General features: G+C 52.6%; 1 long non-coding RNA gene across 1 annotated transcript; it reads left to right on the top strand.

Annotated features, from left to right (window-relative positions):
* Nucleotides 1–408: 408 nt before the first annotated feature.
* Nucleotides 409–19606, top strand: LOC147991184 (uncharacterized). Its single transcript, XR_015602304.1, has 6 exons — nucleotides 409–1455; nucleotides 13905–15341; nucleotides 15427–15512; nucleotides 16022–18254; nucleotides 18382–18548; nucleotides 19156–19606. It is a non-coding gene; the product is annotated as an uncharacterized LOC147991184 (long non-coding RNA).
* The last annotated feature ends 601 nt before the right edge of the window (nucleotides 19607–20207 follow it).

Below are 20207 nucleotides of genomic sequence, written 5' to 3'. Positions count from 1 at the left end.
TTCGGTCTCCGGAAACTACTACCGAGTCTCTCTCTCTCTTCTCTTCCGCAGCCCTCGACCTTCTATACTGTCGCAACCAGCCCATGTAGGCCCACCTATTCCCTCTGTCGATCGGATCCATCGATCGCGATCGGAGGCTCCGAAGCCCCTCCTAACCCCCACCTTGCCTCCGTGGCCTTTTGTCACACCCCCTCGCCTGTGTCCGAAACTTCCGCGAACCCAAACCGGACTATCGTTACCGTTGGGTCCGGATCATCCCCAAACGTCTATGGAACATCTCCTTTTTTCTTATTTGGGCTACCTAACCTTTTCTTTCCCGTCCGTCCGATTACGATCGAAGGGACCTAATCGCACTAAACTGTTTCCATCTACTATAAATATCAGGTCCAACCCTAGATCCCAGGGGTCTTGTCCCATCCTCCTAGCCAGCCGCCGCCACCACTCCACCAAATATCTCTTGGGATCCATCCCCTCCTCCTTTTCACGCACCAGCCAACCAAATCCTTCCCTCCTCGATCCCGTTGAACCCGAGCTCCTTCTCCCCAACCAGCCTCCTTTCCGATACACCCCTCGCCGAGCCTCGTGTCGCAGCCTCCTTCTCCTCGTGCCCGCATCCCACCGAGCTCCTCTGCTCGCGCACCAGCACCCGAGCTCTCTGCTGGTCGTCAAGCCAACCGCCGTCGGAGGCGTCACCGGCTACCAGAGGCCTCCTCGTCGCCCCTCGAGCGGGAGAGCTTCTCCACCCATCAGCAGCAGTCCCGAGCGCCTGGATCCCTGCTTCCTTCGCGCCCTGCCATCTCCTTCTCCTTCTGTCTCTCTCTCCCTCCGGTCTCTCATCTCTCTCTGGTTGCTGCAGGGAGTTGGAGCAGCCATGGCGCCCGAGCGCCTCAAGTTCGTCACCCGCCGCCGGCCTGCTACCTCCACCGCTCGGAGCCGTGCCTTCGTCCGCCGCCATGTCCTTCCTGGAGCCCCTCTGCAGCCGCTCCTTGACGCCCGTGTCGGCCGCTCGCGAAGGCCACGGCCAGACCCACCGCTTCCAGCGCCTCCGCTGACCCTGCATCGCGCCTTCCTCCTGGATCCGCTGCGTCGCCTGCAGCCACGCCAAGACGCCGCCGCTGCTCTGCTTCCTGACGAGCAGAGGACGAGGCGCCCATTCGCCCGCGCCGCGCGTTGACCGCATCGCCGCTGCGTCGTCCTTACCACCCGCTGGAGCCAAGGGCGTCGCCTCGGTCGCCGCCGTGCCAAGCTCCACTCGCTGCCGAAGTCCTCCTGCGCCTGCGACCTCCACCTCTGCGGCCCCCTGCCTCGACCGCCTCCTGTTCGTTAGGAGAAGACGAACGCTTCGTTCGTTGACCGCGTCTTCCTCCTCGCTAAGCCGAGCGCGCACGCGTGAGGCTAGCGCCTCCCCAAGGCCCAGCGCGCCCCTATCCTCTTCGTTGTGGGCCTCAGCCCAGGGTGAGCTCCCCACAGCCTCCTCTCTGTTCGGCCATGTTCCAGATTCGGCCCACATATGTTTTTTTACAGATCTATGATTTTCCTAATTATCCAGAGACTACTGTTTTGCAGAAAAGCCCTTCAAGTCCATGCATTTAATAACTATATAACCATGCATCATTTGTAAAAACTTCAAATATGAAAAATGCTTAGAATTGCATCTAGATTCATAATATCCAACTTTCATGCATGTTTAAAATATTTAAAATGCTGTTTGATTAAATTTGCTCTAATAATATGTTAAAATGCTTTAATTCATAACTTAATAACCGTAGCTCCAAACTTAATAAACTTTATATGTAAATGGGGTAGAAAAATGCCTAGTTTAACTTGGTGCACTCATATTGCATGTTTAACAACTCTAAAATATGGTTTAGGGAAGAACAGTACCAAATCCATAATTTGCATATGCGGATTTACCGGAATTGTTCTTCGTTGTTTCCGGCCTCATTTAAACTTGCCTACATAGGTAGTTTTGTTGTGCTTCACCCCTTGCCATGTTAATCAACATTTCATATTGTTGGGTACATAAACGAGATCGAACTAAATAATCAAATGTGGTGTTCCGGCAATATGCAACTCGTTGTATATTGAATGCCACTTAATTTGTAGTGTTGTTTGTTGCACTTTGCCATGCCATGCCTCATTAAACCGGACATGCATCATACTTGATTATGCATCATGCCATGTTTATGTGATGGTTGTTTACCATGTTGTTTACTTCTTTCCGGTGTTGCTTCTTTGGGTTAGTTCCGATAACGTCGCGTTTGTGAGGATTCGTTTGACTACGTCCGTTTGTCTTCTTCATGGACTCGTTCTTCTTCCTTGCGGGATCTTAGGCAAGATGACCATACCCTCGAAATCACTTCTATCTTTGCTTGCTAGTTGTTCGTTCTATCGCTATGTCGCGCTAATTACCACTTGTTTATCATGCCTCCCATATTGCCATGTCAAGCGTCTAACCCACCTTTCCTAGCAAACCGTTGTTTGGCTATGTTACCGTTTTTGCTCAACCCCTCTTATAGCGTTGTTAGTTGCGGGTGAAGCTGAAGTTTGTTCCATGTTGGAACATGGATATGTTGGGATATCACAATATCTCTTATTTACTTTAATGCATCTATATACTTGGTAAAGGGTGGAAGGCTCGGCCTTATGCCTGGTGTTTTGTTCCACTCTTTCCGCCCTAGTTTCCGTCATACCGGTGTTATGTTCCTTGCTTTTGTGTCCCTTACGCGGTTGGGTGTTATGGGAACCCCTTGACAGTTTGCTTTGAATAAAACTCCTCCAGCAAGCCCAACCTTGGTTTTACCGTTTGCCTCACCACCACCTACTTTTCCCTTGGGAGTCGCGCTCCTGAGGGTCATCTTTATTTTAACCCCCCGGGCCAGTGCTTGTCGAAGTGTTGGTCCGAACCGGGCAGCCTGCGGGGCCACCTTGGGGCAACTCGATGGCTGGTTTTACTCGTAGCTTGACCTATCCGGTGTTGCCCTGAGAACGAGATATGTGCAGCTCCTATCGGGATTGTCGGCACATCTGGCGGCTTTGCTGGTCTTGTTTTACCATTGTCGAAATGTCTTGTAACCGGGATTCTGAGTCTGATCGGGTCTTCCTGGGAGAAGGAATATCCTTCGTTGACCGTGAGAGCTTGTGATGGGCTATGTTGGGACACCCCTGCAGGGTTTAAACTTTCGAAAGTCGTGCCCGCGGTTATGTGGCAGATGGGAATTTGTTAATGTCCGGTTGTAGAGAACTTGACACTCAACTTAATTAAAATGCATCAACCGCGTGTGTAGCCGTGATGGTCTATTTCCGGCGGAGTCCGGGAAGTGAACACGGTTCTTGTGTTATGCTTGAACGTAAGTAGTTTCAGGATCACTTCTTGATCATTTCTCGCTCCACGACCGTACACTTCTTCTCTTCTCGCTATCTTTTGCGTATGTTAGCCACCATATTTGCTTAGTGCTTGCTGCAACTCCACCTTATTACCCTATCCTACCCATAAGCTTAAATAGTTTTGATCTCGTGGGTGTGAGATTGCTGAGTCCTCGTGACTCACAGATACTTCCAAACAGTTGCAGGTGTCGATGATACCAGTGCGGGTGACACAACCGAGCTCAAGTGGGAGCTCGATGAAGATCTTGATCGTTGTTTTATTTCGTTTCCTGTTGATCAGTAGTGGAGCCCAGTTGGGACGATCGGGGATCATGCATTTGGGGTTGTCTTCTTTTATTTTGGTTCCGTAGTCGGACCATGGTTGTATTCTGGGTGATGTATGTTTAAATTGTATTTATGTGAAGTGGCGATTGTAAGCCAACTGTTTATCCCTTTCTTATTCAGTACATGGGATATGTGAAGATTACCCCTCTTGCGACAAGCCTACCATGCGGCTATGCCTCTAAGTCGTGCCCCGACACGTGGGAGATATAGCCGCATTGTGGGTGTTTACAGATCAGTAAGATCAAGAGAGACCATAGCAACCACAAGTTCATCGAGCACAAGAACACCTCCCCTCAGGAGGCTGTTTTCCCCTTGTACTGTTCATCCTCAGCCCGAGAGGCAATCCACCACCACACACTGGAGTAGGGTATTACACCACAACAGTGGCCCGAACCAATATAAATCTTGTGTCCTTTGTGTTTCGAGTTCGTCGAGTTAGCCTATAAGATCTTAGAAAAGCTAGGACGTGGATCGGTAGGGGGAGATCTTCGCACGCACCCTAGTGTTTGAACCTTGAGGGTTTTGTCGGAACCCGTGATCCGACATTTGGCGCGCCAGGTAGGGGTGCGCCAAAGCTTCCATTATGTCGCTCCGCGTCCCATTGCTCCATCGTCTCCATGGCGGACGCTCGCCGCGCTCGCGCTGAGCGCCGGGCTGCCCTCGCCGCCCGTATCGCTCAGACGGCTCCCGTCGGCGGGCCGCCCCGTCGTTCCCTGTCGCCTACCGCCAATGCCGCCACCGGCCCAGCGGGGAACAAGCAGCAAGCATCCTCGCTGCACCACTCGGTGCGGCGGGACGGCCGCACCGCCACTCCATCGCTGACCCTGGCCGGCTCGTCATCCCACGCTCATCGTCCTCCCATGGACGCGCAGGCTGCTCTGTGCATGGCACACGAGCTCCTGTGCTACCGCCCAGTCGACGACCTCTACGAGGACTGGCTTGACCTCATCGCCGAGCTTGTCAGCGTCGTAGGGGGCTCCCCTGCGCCGTCCCTCTCACCGCCTCGCCCTCCGCCAGCCGCGGGCGGCATGGCCCTTGGAGCGCCCCCACCACCTATGCCCCAAGATGGAGTCTTGGCGCCTAGGCACGCGACCCCACGACGCGACCTGCCGCGTCCGGCGCCCGCGCAAGAAGAAAGAGGTTGCCAAGAAGTCCCTCGACCGCGAGAAAATGCCCCCGCGCTCCTTGCGCCACCGTGGCAAGACCACGTGCCGCTGCGGCGGTGGTGCGCGGACCTCATCAAGGACAAGTTCTCCACCAGTGCAGAGTCTCGGTGACCACGGAAGGCTACCACGCCTTCACTCCAGAGTTGCGTAGCGTCGCTTGGCTGGGCAAGTTCAAGCCGGATCTGCCTCCTCGCTATGACGGCACCGCCAACCCCGCGGAGTTCCTGTAGCTCTACGAGCTGAGCATCGAGGCAGCCAGCAGTGACGAGAAAGTCATGGCGAACTAGTTTCCCATGGCTCTCAAGGATGGTGCCCACTCCTGGCTCCTGAATCTGCCTCCAGGCTCGATCTCCTCCTGGGACGAGATGCGCGACCATTTCGTCGCCAACTTCCAAGGCACTAGCAACCGCCCACCGGCTGCGGGTGACCTACGGCGCGTCAAGCTACAACCAGGAGAGACCCTCCAGAAGTACATCCGGCGCTTCAACAATGTTCGTCTCAAGACCTCCAACGTGACGGACGAGGCTATCATCTCCATGTTCTCCGATGGCGTCAGCGACGTCAAGATGAAGGAGGAGCTCGCCATCCACGAGGAGTTGTGCATGTCTCTAGAGCTATTCAACCTGGCGACCTAGTGCACAAGAGCTGAGGAGGGGCGCCTCTCCCTCCTCGAGCTCCCAGCTACGGACCCAGAGGAGAAGAAAGCCAAGGCCAAAGACGTGAAGCGCAAGGGAGCAGCCGTGCTCGCGGCGGAGCCGGACACAAAGCGCGGCAGGGACCAGCCCGACTCATCCAAGAGCAGCCGACTGTTCTGTGCCTTCCATAACCTGCATAGCCACAACACCAGGGACTGTCAAGATCTCAGAGCCATTCGTGAGGAGGAGGACGTGGTGGCGGACGATGGGATAACCTACATAGCCACAACACCAGCGACTATTCTGCGCCTTCCATAACCTGCTACGGCCGAGGAGGAGGACATGGTGGCGGACGCTGGGATAACCGTGGCCCGCGCCAGCAGTGGCGCGACCGGCCTCGTGAGGACCACTGGCAGGATCAGCCTCGCGAAGGCGCCTGGAGGGATCAGCCTCATGAGGATCATCCTCAGGGCCACGTCGGTCTCCCTCCTCTACCACCACCACCAAGAAGGAACAACGACCACCACCAAGACGAGGGGGCTGGGGGCTTCCAAGAGCCGCGTGCTATCGCCTGCATCTTGGGCGAAGCTCAAGCCCCATCCTCATAGCGTATCTTCAAGAAGTTTGCTCGCGAGGTGAACGCAGTCCTCCCCAAGCTCGAGGCCACGCGCCCGCTCAGGTGGTCTTAGTGCGCCATCACATTCAGCTCGGCACGTCAGCTCAAGTGCGCGGCCACCGCCGGTGTCCTCCCGATGCTTTGTTCACCCGTCATCAGCAACGTGCAAGTCACCAAGACCCTCATCGACGGTGGCGCAGGGCTCAACATCCTGTCCGTCGAGACGTTCGACAACCTCCAAGTGTTGTATGATCAGCTTCAGCCCACCAAGCCTTTCTCAGGAGTGACCGACGGCTCCACCATGCCGATCAGTCAGGTCTGCCTCCCAGTCACCGTCGGACAATGCAACAACTACCGCACCGAGCTCATCGACTTCGACGTTGCCCACATTCGTCTGCCATACAATGCCATCCTCGAGTATCCAGCCCTGGCCAAGTTCATGGCCATGACGCACCACCACTACAAGGTCGTCAAGATGCCAAGAAGCGGCGGGATCATCACAGTCCCCTGCGAAGAAAGAGATGACGTGTGCTCCCTCAAGCGTGCCTTCCAAGCAGCGTCAATCGAAGACCCCGGCCACAATGCAGCTAGGTACCCTTCGGAGGTCATCCTCAAGAAGAAGAAGCAGCAACTCCGTGATAGACCTCAGGAGGGCAGCACCGGAAGTGGCACCTCATCAGGATCAGCGCCCGCACCTGGGGCGTCTCCCTCAATCGCATAGGAAGGCGCGCCTGGCGCCCTCCTCGGGCAGGGCTCGGGGGCTCTCTTCTGGAGGGCCTTAGACCTTGCCAAAATCACGAGGGAAGCGCTCGGGCACCACTTGGAGGCATGTTTCACGGCACGTCCCCTTCGGGAGGACACTGGGCAAGGAATGCCCGGCGCTCAGGAGTTCATCACCAAGGTATCTCAAGAGCTTCAGGAAGCAAGAGCAATACGCGGCGACCGCCGCCCACCTGGCGCTGCTCCCCACCCAGACGAGGGTGGTGAGCTACGCATCTGCATCAACATCCCAGGGCTCAACAGAGCCGCATCTCAGGAGCGCTTCTGGCCTTGTTGGGCGCTGCGAAGGTCCACCTCGCAGCTATGTTCGCATGCCGTTTGGCCTGCCGAGCGTGGCCGCTGCTTTCCAGCGCAACCTGCGGAGCATCATGGCGGGTCAGGAGGCCAGGCATCATGCAATCCTGGTGGAGATGGAGATGGTCCTCAAGGAACCGCCTGGACCCCCAGAGCCTCCCGAGGCTCAGGGCCCCGGTAGCTTGTGAGGAGCAACCCCTTTGATGCATACCTTCAGCTGCCTCAACACCCCTTCAACAACAGAACCAGGTGACATTTTCCAATTTCGTTTAGCTGGGAGTGCCCCCAGGGCTGCATCATTCCTACGCCGCGTGGATCCATCCCTGTGGTGTGTATCCCTTTCTTGTTTATGTTTTTAGCTTACCTTGCTGGGGGCACCCCTCGGGCTGCATCATCCCCAAGCCGCTCGGGACGGACCCAGTGGCGCGTATCGTTTATGCATTTAACTGAGCTAGTTTGCCTTTGATGCTTAATCTATCTATGACTATCACCTGCTTGATTGTCACCCATCGCGGGAGCTGCGCGCCGGTCATCTTTCTTCAGGACCCTTTGCGTTAGAGGGTTAGGCACGGCATCTGTGCTCGGGCCCATCCCTGCAGTGTCGATAAATCCAGTGGCCGAGCTCTGTCTGGTAGGCCGGCCCCGTTCACGTCACCTCCTGGGGCCGTTGGTGCTTGGCTTTCTCACGTGATAACCTCAGGAGATTCGTTCGTCGCAGGTTGCCTGGCCACCTCGCAGGACTAAGACAGCGAACAAGAATCAAGACCAGGCGTAACCCGCCTTGAGGTAGGGCCTCGTGAGTCCTGCGCTGGCTCACGAGTGCCCAGACACACCTCATCTAGCCCTACCGTGCAAGCCACGTGTCAGGGGCGGGGCTGTACAAGCCCTGGGGGCTCTCCGCAGTAGGGAGTCCCCTCCCACATACCAGTGGAAGCACCATGCTCCACGCTGGCAGTCGACACTGTCGAGGAGCGGATATGCCCGTGCAAGTGCGGAAGCGCCATGGTCCGTCCTGGTGATAAACAACCGAGGGCGGCCTCACGGCCGTATCAACCTCAGGGAGCCTCCGGGCTAGGTGTCTGGCCTCAACACAATGCCTCCCTTCGGAGAGCCGCGCGAGGGGGCTGGGCACGGGGGCTGCGCTTGGGTCACGTCCAAGCGTACGCCACCCCGCCAGGTCCCTCGGACCTGGTCGTCGCACGCCCTCCCAAGCGGAGCTAAGGTATGAAGGTCGTTTGAACGTCAAGGGGGACTCATGATCATCGCGACTCATGAGCCTAACTGACCATGTAGCCCCTCACTCCTTGGTCCGTCCTGGTCTCCGGTCGGCCCAACGGCGGTTGAGGTATGCGCGGGGTCGGGCCCTGTCGACGTAGAACACATGACCAACCATTGCATCTCCTTTCTACAAGCTGTTTTGCGTCAAGGGGGACTCCTGAGCATCGCGACTCAGGAGCCTAACTGGTCACGTAGCCCCTCAGTCCTTGGGTCCGGCCTGGTCTCCGGCCAGTCCAACGGAAGCTAAGGTATGCGCGGGGCCGGGCTCTGCCGATGTAGAACATAAAGCAAGTAGGAAGAAAATCACAAAATCTCAAAGCAAATATTACAAGACATATTGTTCTCCGAATACCAAACACAAGTTTAAACGCCTCCGCGAGGCACGGTACATGTTGCAGGAGTTTCAACAGGAAAGAAGCCGCAAGCTAGTCATCCCTCGATGCCACCGGCACCTGCAAGAGGTGCCCCCTCCTGGGTGGCGTCGCCTTCACATGCACCACCGGTCAAAGGAGCGGGGGCGAAGGCGTCGAACTTCTCCAGCAGGGCTTCCACCTGACCCTTCACGGCTGTGGCGGCAGCCGCACAACGCCCTCGTCCACAGGCTCCAGCAGTTCGTCAAGGCGGGCGGCAGGATTGCAAAGATGGAGGTGGCTGAAGACGCGCGTCAGTGCGGCTGAAGAAAGGACGCGAGCCTCTGCCTCTGCCATGGGGCCGATGCCACGCACGACTTCCTCAAGCGCATCGACCAAGTAGAGAAGCAACTGAGTGGGGCCGTCCTCATTAGTGGCCAACGGCTTCTCCAAGCCCTTCTCATAGAGCGACTTCAGGGCCCCGCAAGACCTCTTCTCCAGAAGCGCGAAGGCCGCGCGGTCCTCGGCCAGAACCTTCGCCTTGGCGTTAAGATCAACCCCCTTCGCCTCCACCTTCCGCTCCAGCTCCTCCAGCCAGCTGCGTTCGGTGGCCTGCGCCTTTGCCAACTCCCCCATCTCGGCGTCGCGGTTCTTGATGGCGTCCTGCCGGGCTCTGATCTCCTCCTCCTTCGCCTGGCGGCCGCGAGCTTCTGCTGCGTGCTCATCACGCAAACTCTTCAGCTCGTCTTCTAGCGCCCGGCAGCGGTCGTGGGCGGCTTCGGCGTCCTTCAGCGCCGCCTTGCGATCGGCCGCAGCTTGAGCGATGGCCCGCTTCTCCTTCTCGGAGGTCGTCGCGGCCTGGCTCAGCGCCGCTCGGACTGCCGCGTCAGACTGAAGTCAGCCGGAGGCTAGCTCCAGGTGCCCGGCTACCAGGCGCGGATCCGCGCCCAGGAGATCTTCCCGCAACTGAGTCATCTCTGAAAGGGCACGCTCCAAGACAGCAGAGCAGGCAGAATATCCTGGGAGTAATGGCGCGGAAGGAGTAAGAGGCATCGTCACCATGGCCTGAGAGGCAGGAAGCTCCTGAGCCTCTTGGACCTCAGCATCCGAGCCGGACGCTGGCACCTCCTGAGTCAGTGGCGCTTCGGGGGCTGACTCCTCCCGAGGATGCTCCACCCGGCCTCGTGAGGATGATCGGGCTGGAGAAGTATGAACACCATCCCCACCTTTGCTCATGGAGAGGAGCGCGGTTGTAGGAGGCAACCCGGATTCAAGCAGCACCACCTCGCTCTCCCTCCTTCTCTTCACCACAGGCGTCAGCCTGGTCGCACAACAAGGAAAAAGAGTCGGAAGCAAGCACCAACAGCAAAACCAAGGACGAACGTCAAGAGGCAGCAGTATAAGCAAGAACAACATGAAGCTCAAGCACTTACTGGTCCACAGCAGCATTGTCCACCCTCCGCTTGGTGAGCTTGAAGCCGGAGAGCTTCGTAACCCGAGGCACTGGCGCGCCAGCTCCGGAAGCAGAAGCAGGAGCGGCGGTTGGGCCAGAAGTGGCTCCAGGCGGCGTCAGAACAGAAGCAACGTCTCGGGAGATCAACACCGATCGGTCCCTCATCGGGACGACGGGCGGCTCTCCCCTCTCCAGATGCTCGCCGGCCTCGTCGTCGTCAGGAAAGGCGTGGAGGATGTCAGCTTTACTCAAGGGGGAGGTCTCCCCCGTCCCTTCGGGGGTCACCTCCGAGTCTTCCTCCTCCTCTTCTTCCTCCCCGTGGGACTCACCAGAGGACAGCTCCACCGGCGTCGGCACCGCGGGGGGCCCGGTGAGCACCGGCGGCACCAGTCCGCGCCCGTCAAAGGTCGTCCTGGAGGCCACGACCAGCACCCCATCCTTGTGGCGGAACAAGGGAGTGAAGACATTCGGCGTATACTCCTGGTCGTCCCCAACCAGGAGGCGAAGAGCCGCGGCCAGCTCCTCGCCGGACAAGGCCTTCGAGCTAAAGCGAACCTTGTCCTCTTCGTCCCAAAGCTCCCACAAGGGGCGCATGCAGGCTTGAAGCAGGGCCACACACAGCATCAGGGATTCCCTCAGCAGCATGGCCCCCATAATCTTCGCCGCCTTCATGTTGCCCGGCTTCAGGTCGACTTCATCTGCTCCAGCACCAACGTCGCCCGCTCGTCGGTGAGCTTCGTGCAGGACCACCCCTTGTCGGACTGGGGCCTCTCCGTCGGCAGCGTCAAACGTGGGTGGATGCGTTTAGCATCCATCATGACCCACTTGCTCCGGAAGCCATCGGCTTTCTTCCCCCTCTTCGAGGTCGAGTTGTCCTTGCCGGCCGCGATGAAATTGACACACCCGGAGGTGTGGCCCTCCTTGGCGCGGAAGAAGAAGAAGTGGTGCAGAAGGGCCACGGACGACATCACGCAAAGGTATGCCTCGCACTAGTAGGCAAAGATTGACAAGAGAAGGATAGAGTTGGGATGAAGATGCAGTGCCTGCAGTCCGAAGTGATCAAGGACCTCGTAAAAGAAGTCGGAGAAAGGGGGGAACCAGCCCGGCGGCGATGCTGCTCGTGAAGAAGGGGTAGAAGGTGCTTCCCTCGGGCTCAGGCACGTCGGAGCCGGCCCGGAGTCCAGTCTTCCCCTTCTTGTTGCTTTCCCCCGCCGTCAGCAAACGCGTGGCGGCGAGGTTCTTCTCCGAAACGTTGGGCGCGTCGAGAGCCAGCTCGTACCAAGCCGGCGACGAGGCGGGCTTGACCCTCCGGGGCGCCATTGGTCACCAGTGCGGGAAGGATGGGAGTATATCTGGAAATTTCAGAGGCAGGGTGCAAGAAAGAGGATCTGAGCAAGGCGAAAGGAAGCAATGAAGGCAAGCGTTGTCTACGCCAACCTTTTGGAAGTTAGGCAGTTGCCGAGGCAGCGTGGGGAAGTGGAGACCCCACGTCCAATCAACCGCCATGCGTCGACCAAGGCCGCAGGCTATTGGGGCCCCGCGGCGCTCTGCACTTGGCCTTTGGCTTCGCCTTGAAGCCAAGCCCGAGCGCGCCTTGGGCCCGAGGGCTACTGTCGGCATTCTAGGAACGGGGGTCCCCATACTTGCCAGCCTGCGGCCCACGACGTGGCTCCGCGAGTGGGCCCGTACGGCCCATCTTCACCAGCAAGGACTCAAGACCCTCGCGAGGGGTCAAGCCTCGCAAGGCGGACGACACAAGACCTTCTCAGGAGCGGCCTCACCAGGCTAGCTCGCGAGGGGCGGAGAGATCAAGGCCAGGCAAACCTCGCGAGGTTCCGATGACGTGAGCCATGATGATCGAGATCAGGTGGGCGCCAGCGCGCACAGTGTCCTTGTTTCCTCTTTGATGCCAAGGGAACAAACACAGACGCGGAGTACCGAGGCGTCAAGCAAAGGTTTCCATATCGGTGCAATGAGACCAAGACCAGCAGGATGGCAAGACGGAGGTCACCGTGGTGCCCAAGACGGTGTCACCACCACAGCCTTTGGCAGGCGAAGACCACTTTTGTCAGGGTAAGCTGTACTAGTTGTCCCCTTTCGAATTGGCCGTTGTTGGCTCCCTTCCCGCTCAATATTTGGGGAGAGGACCAGGACCACTACAAATAGGACTAGACACCACCATAGCTGAGGAGAGAGAGAGGGGGGGGGGAAAGAGGGATCGGTAGGATCAAGAGAGACCAGAGCAACCACAAGTTCACCGAGCACAAGAACACCTCCCATCAGGAGGCTGTTCTTCCCCTTGTACTGTTCATCCTTAGCCTGAGTGGCAATCCACCACCACACACCGGAGTAGGGTATTACACCACAATGGTGGCCCGAACCAGTATAAATCTTGTGTCCTTCATGTTTCAAGTTCGTCGAGTTAGCCCGTAAGATCTTAGCAAAGCTAGGATGTGGATCGGTAGGGGGAGATCTTCGCGCGCACCCCAGTGTTCGAACCTTGAGGGTTTTGCCGGAACCCATGATCCGACAGTAGTCACTTGTTGAAATCTCTAAAAAGACAAATATTTAGGAACGGAGGGAGTAGAAAACAGAGTTGGTGATGATGGTGTGCGTGCCATCCTGCAATATAGGCCGTCGGATTTATATCCGATGGATAGGAAGGAAACTGTGGCAATTTTGCAAAAAGATACCCACACCCATCTCTGCATTTGCAAATAAGGCATCCCTCGTCCATCCTTTTCTCCCACAAGATAAACTACTCATACAAATGATCTTGATGTTCCATGCAACACATGGGCATCTTGCTAGTAGGGAGAAGGAGTTTGTGTGACACATATCTAGCTATATTAAGGGATAGGTAGATAGCATTTGTGCGAGGCATACTTAAAGCATCATGAAGATAAACAAAATGGTGTGCATGCAAATGCAAGCGTGTGTGTGTGTGTGAGAGAGAGAGAGAGAGGGAAAGAGAGAGAGAGCGAAATCTCAAAACAAAAGGTGCTCTGCTGGAATCCCATTGTATGTATTCATATGGTTCCAGAACTCAACTTAACCTTAGGCATATGTGTGAGAGACATTATTATACTTTGAGACATTAGTGGCAGTGGGTGGGCGGAATTAAAGGGGTGGGCATGTTCGACAGAGAGAGCGTGTGTGTTTCTGTGTGAGAGACTTGTAGGACGGGGTAGAAAGACGAATTCTAACCTTGACGGAGGGAGAGAAATACACGAAGTGCACGTGTGTGATTCCCATGCCCACAGTGAAATGAGATATGTATGCGTGTGAGAGAGATTGCACAATTCATTCACGTATCACTATCTAGCGATTGTGGACGTGCATCGCTTGAACATAAATCAATATCTACTTCGTATCGTGGCCAAAGGTACAATATCGATTCAACGCTATAAAGATTGGACACTCACGTATCACATTTTTTTCTATTTAAATAAACCTTTTCAGTTGTGCATGCCAAAGTTACAGTGATGTTTCTTCAAACAACCAATGTAGCTATCATGTACATGCACCATTGTTACTCTTTCATTCAAAATCATTAGTCTTGGATGATTTAAGGTTCTATTATGAAGTAATATATGTAATATTCATATATGAATTCAACAGGTACGCAATTTATGAAATCGAGGCTATGTAATCATATGAGGTAACACTTTTAACTAGCGGACTACAATATCCATTTCTTTTTGTGCGCCTCTACACTAACACGTCAATGCATTATGTTTAAAGTGAATAACCAATTGCACTAAATTATCTGTTTACATGAGAAATACATAGGCTGAGCGTTTGATCCTTTTTTTGTGAACGCGCCACTACACCCGTACGATTGGCCGTGCTCGTGTGAACGTCCAAGTTATCAACGCATCATCCTGAGTTATTGTCTTTTTTCTGGGGTGGACTTCACACCAGTTATTAACTGTTGACGCATGCCCCGTGTACACAGTCTCGCATGACCTTCCCACTACCATGGTGCAAAATTAGTTGAAACTGGATACGAACGATCCCGCGGGCGGCAAAATCTCCTGCCTCCTTCTAAAATTTCCACCACCTTAGTATTTAGCATGTGAAATTCCCCTTTTGTCCTTGGTGCACAGAGATCAACAGTTACAATACCGCCCTCATCTACATAATAGGTCGGGGCTGCTTTGGTAACTTCCGGTTCCCCCCACTACATGACACCCCCATTTCCTCTCCCCCTCCCACAAAAACGACTAACTCCACAGCACCAGAGCATCTTACATCACGCCATCCGTACTTCATCGGCCTTTCTCCCCTCCCCTCTCGAAACCCTAGACAGCTCATCCACCGGCGTACCAGAGCCCATTCACTACTAGCGGCATCCACCTCGCCAGATCTGCTTCTGCGGATGCACCTACCCTTCCCACCTCCCCTAGAAACAAGTAGACTGCTCATCCACCACTGTACCACAGCCCATTTAGTGCCGGCCTTGTCCACGGCGTAGGATCTGCTTCACCGGTACTCTCGTCAACCGCAGCGCATCTGCATCAGCTCATTTGTACTCCCCACCGGAGACGCTTCGTCCACACCCCCCCGGAGCTACCCCACCGATGCCCCCATCGACGGCCTCTGATCCTCTTCGCCGACACCTTCCTCAACCCTAGTGGAGCCGCTTCGCCGACACCATCGTCAACCCCACCGGAGTAGCTTCGCCTATACCACTATCAACCCTACCGGATCCGCTTTGCCAACTCACAAGTCCATGGCCTCAGATCCGCTTCCTCGCACCCTCATCCAACCTACCAGAGCAGCTTCTGACGCCCCGTCCATGGCCGCAGATCCGCATCGTCGACACCATCCTTAACCCAACCACCAAAGCAGCTTCACCTACGCCCTCGTCCATGGCCACAGATCCGCTTCGCCCACACCGTAGTCCACCCTACCGGAGCCGCTCCACAAATACCCTACTTGATGGTTCTAGATCTCCTTACCGGATCCCGACAGCCAGCGCAACGTCATCGCCCTTGATGTTTCTAACCTGATTCCCACCGTCTGGCAAGAGGCCAAGCACCCGCCACGGCCTAGGTACTTCTCACCTTTAAACCCGTCCAGCATCACCTGCCCGATGTACTTCAAATATACTAACAGGTCGCTGTTACCTGTTATGCAGATGGCAAAAACTATAAGGATGATGTTTCTTCTGGATCTAACAGCTTGGCCAACCAAGATCCTAGACTGAGGCATTGCTATGATCTTGTAAGTGCATCTCTCTCTCTCTTGTATTTTCTGTGCCTGCCAGCGTGCTTTGCTAGGATTTTCGACCAGTAATTCCTTTGTGCACACAATGATTTATACTACTGGCTGCTAAATTAGATATGTAGATGTCATACATGATACTACCTCGTACCTCCGTTCCTAAATATAAGTATTTCTAGAGATTCCACTATAGGCTACGTACGAAGCAAAATGAGTGAATCTACACTCGAAAATGCATCTATATACATCTGTATCTGGTCCATACTGGAATCTCTACAAAGACATATATTTAGGAACAGAGGTAGTACATTACACAAAATCGTAGGTGGCATGTAGGAATTCCAGTGCACTACATTAGGCTCCCTTAGAGTGCCTGCTAGTCCAGCACACAGAGTCATGGCTAGTTTATGCTATGCACACAATCATTAATTGGTGGTTTAAATATGCGCAAGGGATATGCAATGTATTATCATGTAGAGATGTCTGAAATTAGCCATGTCAACTTGCAGATAGGGTTACACAATGAGAAAGTACAAGATGTATGTGGCAATTTCATGGAACATCGCAAAAAAGGAGAGGCAGCGGTGAGCCTATACAGTGTGCTATGGTACGTCACTCCTCCATTGCAATCATCGTGACATGTTATTTGTATGTCAGTTCTATTAGCCAAGTTTCTTAGGGATGGTTATTACAAGTTATCCTAAGAAAATAAGCAACTATGAATATAAGCTCCATGTAATAAGCCAACCAGTTCTTTTCATTGCGTTTTCAGCTTATCTTTGGTATGATCAGTGAAAAGTCTAGATTGCATTATATTTTTTTTCATTTTTCTGCCCATATGAAAATTAATTTGACTTGCAAACAACAAAAATTGAACCCAATGCAGTAATTAATATGATAGGAAAACAGACCATCACTATTTGCTCAAAATGCAAATACAAAGATACCATCTACTTGGCACAATCTACTTTGGTCATTGTTTTCCATAGAGATCCCATTGCCTAATTTAAACGAAGAATGCATGACCCACATTTAAATTAAGAAAATTATTTATTGAAATTTGATGGTCCAAGTGGTTGGTTATTATCATATAGCAGCACCACCTAAAACCATCATATAGCAGTAGCAGCAGCTCATAACAACTCATCATACAACAGCAGCAGTGTGCAATTCATCATATACTAGCAGCAGCTCATAGTAATTCATCATATAGCAGCAGCAGGAGGAGCAGCTCGTAGCAATTCATCATATAGCAGCAGCAGGAGCAACTCATAGCAATTCATCATATAGCAGCAGCAGGAGCAGCTCATAGCAATTCATCATATAGCAGCAGCAGGAGCAGCTCATAGCAATTCATCATATAGCATCAGCAGGAGCAGCTCATAGCAATTCATCATACAACAGCAGCAGGAGCAGCTTATAGCAACTCATCATATAGCAGCAGCAGCTCATAGCAATTCATCATATAGTAGCAGCAGCTCATAACAATTCATCATATAGTAGCAGCAGCTCATAGCAATTCATCATATAGCAGTAGCAGGAGCTGCTCATAGCAATGCATCATATAGCAGCAGAAGAAGCAGCTCATAGCAATTCATCATATAGTGGATCAGAATTAAAATTTGGCAAAAAATCAGAGGAGATCCTCACCTTATTGGATGCGCTCATCCTTCAACAGCACCTCAAGGCCACGGCCTGGGAGGTGGGAGGGGGAATAAGGTGCCTTCTGCCGTACTGTGGCATCAGCCGTAGTTGTGCAGTGCCTGCCGGAGTAGTGCGTTGGACGAACCATAGTGGAGCAGCTGCTGGAGACCATGAGAATGAGGGGCGGCACCAGAGGGAGGAGCAGCCAGGGAGATTTGCCCCTACCCGCCGGCCATGTAGCCTAGCTGGACAGAGCATCGTCGAGGACCAGGCAAGATGGGACCAGTGGCGACGGCTCGCTGGAGGAACCCTAGTGATGCAGGCAGGGGATCGGGGTAGAGGGAAAGGGGAGAGGAGATGCAAGCGGGGAGGGCAATGAAAGATTGCATGTTTGTTTTTACTTGAGGGTGAGGTGTGACGCGGGCGTCAGCAGTTGCATTTTGAGTGCAATATAGGCAGACAACAGAGTCATTTCACTATTCCCCTTCCCTTCAATTTTTAGTGAGGTTCTACCCGAAACACCCACCCCCTCCAAAAATTAGTTAAGCCCAAGCCCATAACTCAAAAATGACTTATTTAATCTTTTATGGCTTATTTTGATAATAAGCCTTGAAAGGCGGAATAGAACTAGCCCTTAACCTGCAATTCAATTGTGCGTGCAATGATGAATCACTCCTGCCTACTATAGTGTACATTTAGGCATCATCATACATGGCATAACCTAATACATGTGCATTCCATTGTAGAATCTGGAATATGCAATGTTTATGTTAGTTCATACGTTGCACATGATGTTTAAATGCCCCTTAAATCTGGTCAGTCAAGTGATGGTCTTTAAGCCTCCTTCTTTGCTTCTTTTCTTGATATGTAGGATTTGCTCACACATCTGTTTAATTGCTTGTTTGCATCAGCCAACCATACTAGGACTGTTTGCTTTGATTACTTGTTGTTTTTGACCTAACACTCTAATAGAGCTTGTCAATGATTTAAACACTAAGGGCTGCTGTAGTGGGGCCTTTTCTAACTCATAGGTGACATGAAGGTTTGGTTGTACACTAAAGTAGGCTCTCCAAGAGTACCTGGAGATCCAGTTCGAAGGTATGCCTAGTTTTTACATAGTGCAGACATAGTAAATGCTCATTTCATTGTGTGCAAGTGCAAGAGATGCGGCATGTTTCATTATGTGGTGTTGTTTTTTTATAATCTCATCCTTTTGTGTTCACAGACTGGAAAGTATGCATATTTATCTTCCAAGGAGACGGGTAACTAGTTTGTGTCACCTTGCAGAGGGGGTGCAATGAAGATAAGATTGAGGATTTCCAAGTACAAGATGTTAGGAAGGAGCCTTGCAAGAGAAGTAGGAGTTGCGCTGAGCCTCTTCAACATGTTAAGGTAAGTCACTGTATCCAACTCAACAGTTCAATTCCTTGTTTGTTTCAGGCATAGTTAATTTGCTCTTTCAATTGCTTTATTTGTCCTCAGTTAATGAGATGCCCAAAGAATGATGCCTGATGTTGGGTACTTGTATAACTATTAGTTGACATAATTAAAGGCCTTACCATTTAATTACTCTGCCGAAGTGTGCCTAAAGCTTTGAAGTCTATTAACCAACTATTATTGCATGAGGCTCACAATCTAGTTTATACTAGGCTAATGATTGCATAGTTTTGCTTGCTATAGTATGTTTTTATGAAACCCTTTGCTGTTCATTATGCTCCCTAAGACTTTAATTGAGCTACCGAACGGACAACTGCTTGCTTACTTCTACGCAATGTGCTGTCTAAATTTGTAAATTGTCTGTGTTTTGGATTGGGCCCCAACATCATGCTCCCCTGGTGAGCTAAGAGAAATTTCTGTATGCAGGCTGCATAGACTACCTTTTTTATAATTTTTAAAATATCACCTGCTTATGCTTCATGACGTGTAACATTATTGTTAATCTTGTTTTGCCATGTACAAAATAGCCTGTCTTGCTCACTTCACTGTTGTAACATTTCAGGATGAAGTGACATCAACACAAAGATCCACGAGCAGTGCGGCATGGCCGTTACCGAATGATTATGGATTGGAATTGGAATGTGCTGATGTTCATGTGTACTTATAGAAACATTTCAGGATGAAGTGACATCAACTAGAGGTGGCAAGACAACGTGTACATGATTCTCAATGTACAATCAACAAGTTGAGACTGGACATGCAGGTGTTAGATACATGAGTCAAAAAATGAAACAAGACACTGAGGTAACAACGAAGGAATTGGAGATTTTGCAGGCTAAAATTTGTGCTATCTAAATCCGGCCAATCCTATTTTCTGAAGAGATTATAGTTCAAATGGTAAGTTATGTTGATGCGCGTCCATGATGTAGGAGTTGTATTTGCCCAGTGTATGTAATTTGTTGTTTGTGTATGCTTTATTATCGCTGGTGCCGAACCATGATGACGAGTGGGTATAATCGGCTGTAATTTATTTATTGTATAGTGTAGGATTATTCTATGTTTCTATGCCTTAGTCTCTTTATTGTATAGTGTATGTTTTTTAGAGGTGATAGTATAGAGTAGGATAATTCTTTGAATATGCTATATCGTTCAAACGGGGGCCAACTCGCCCAAACGTTGTACTGACCATGGCCCTCCACAGGTCGTACGATCCATGGGCCATCTACGGGACGGACGATCCATGGCCTTCTATGGCCGTCAGATCTGTGGGTCTTCTATGGGCTGTCGGATCCATGAGCCTTCTATCGACTGTCGGATCCATGGGCCTTCTATGGGCCGTCGGATTAATGGGCCTTCTATGGGTCGTCTCATCTATGGGCCTTCTACGGGCCGTCTCATTTATGGGCCTTGTACGAGCCGTATAAGGGGTCGTAAATGGGTTAGAGTGGAAATCGTACGTTTTATGGGCTGACCATAACGGGCCGTCAATAGGCCGTATTTGATGATGCTATGAAAATGGCCCAACAGATTAACGGGCCACAAACGGGCCGACTTTATCCACGGGCTGAATTTGGCCCACAAGCAGAAAAGGACAGTAATGGGCCGTAAGTAACT

The sequence above is a fragment of the Triticum urartu genome, chromosome 1A, assembly GCF_056163025.1.
Source record: "Triticum urartu cultivar PI428250 chromosome 1A, HENAU_Tu73, whole genome shotgun sequence".
Classification (NCBI taxonomy): Eukaryota; Viridiplantae; Streptophyta; class Magnoliopsida; order Poales; family Poaceae; genus Triticum; species Triticum urartu.
Note: the sequence above shows the minus strand (reverse complement) of the source record. Positions and strands in the feature narration are given on the sequence as shown.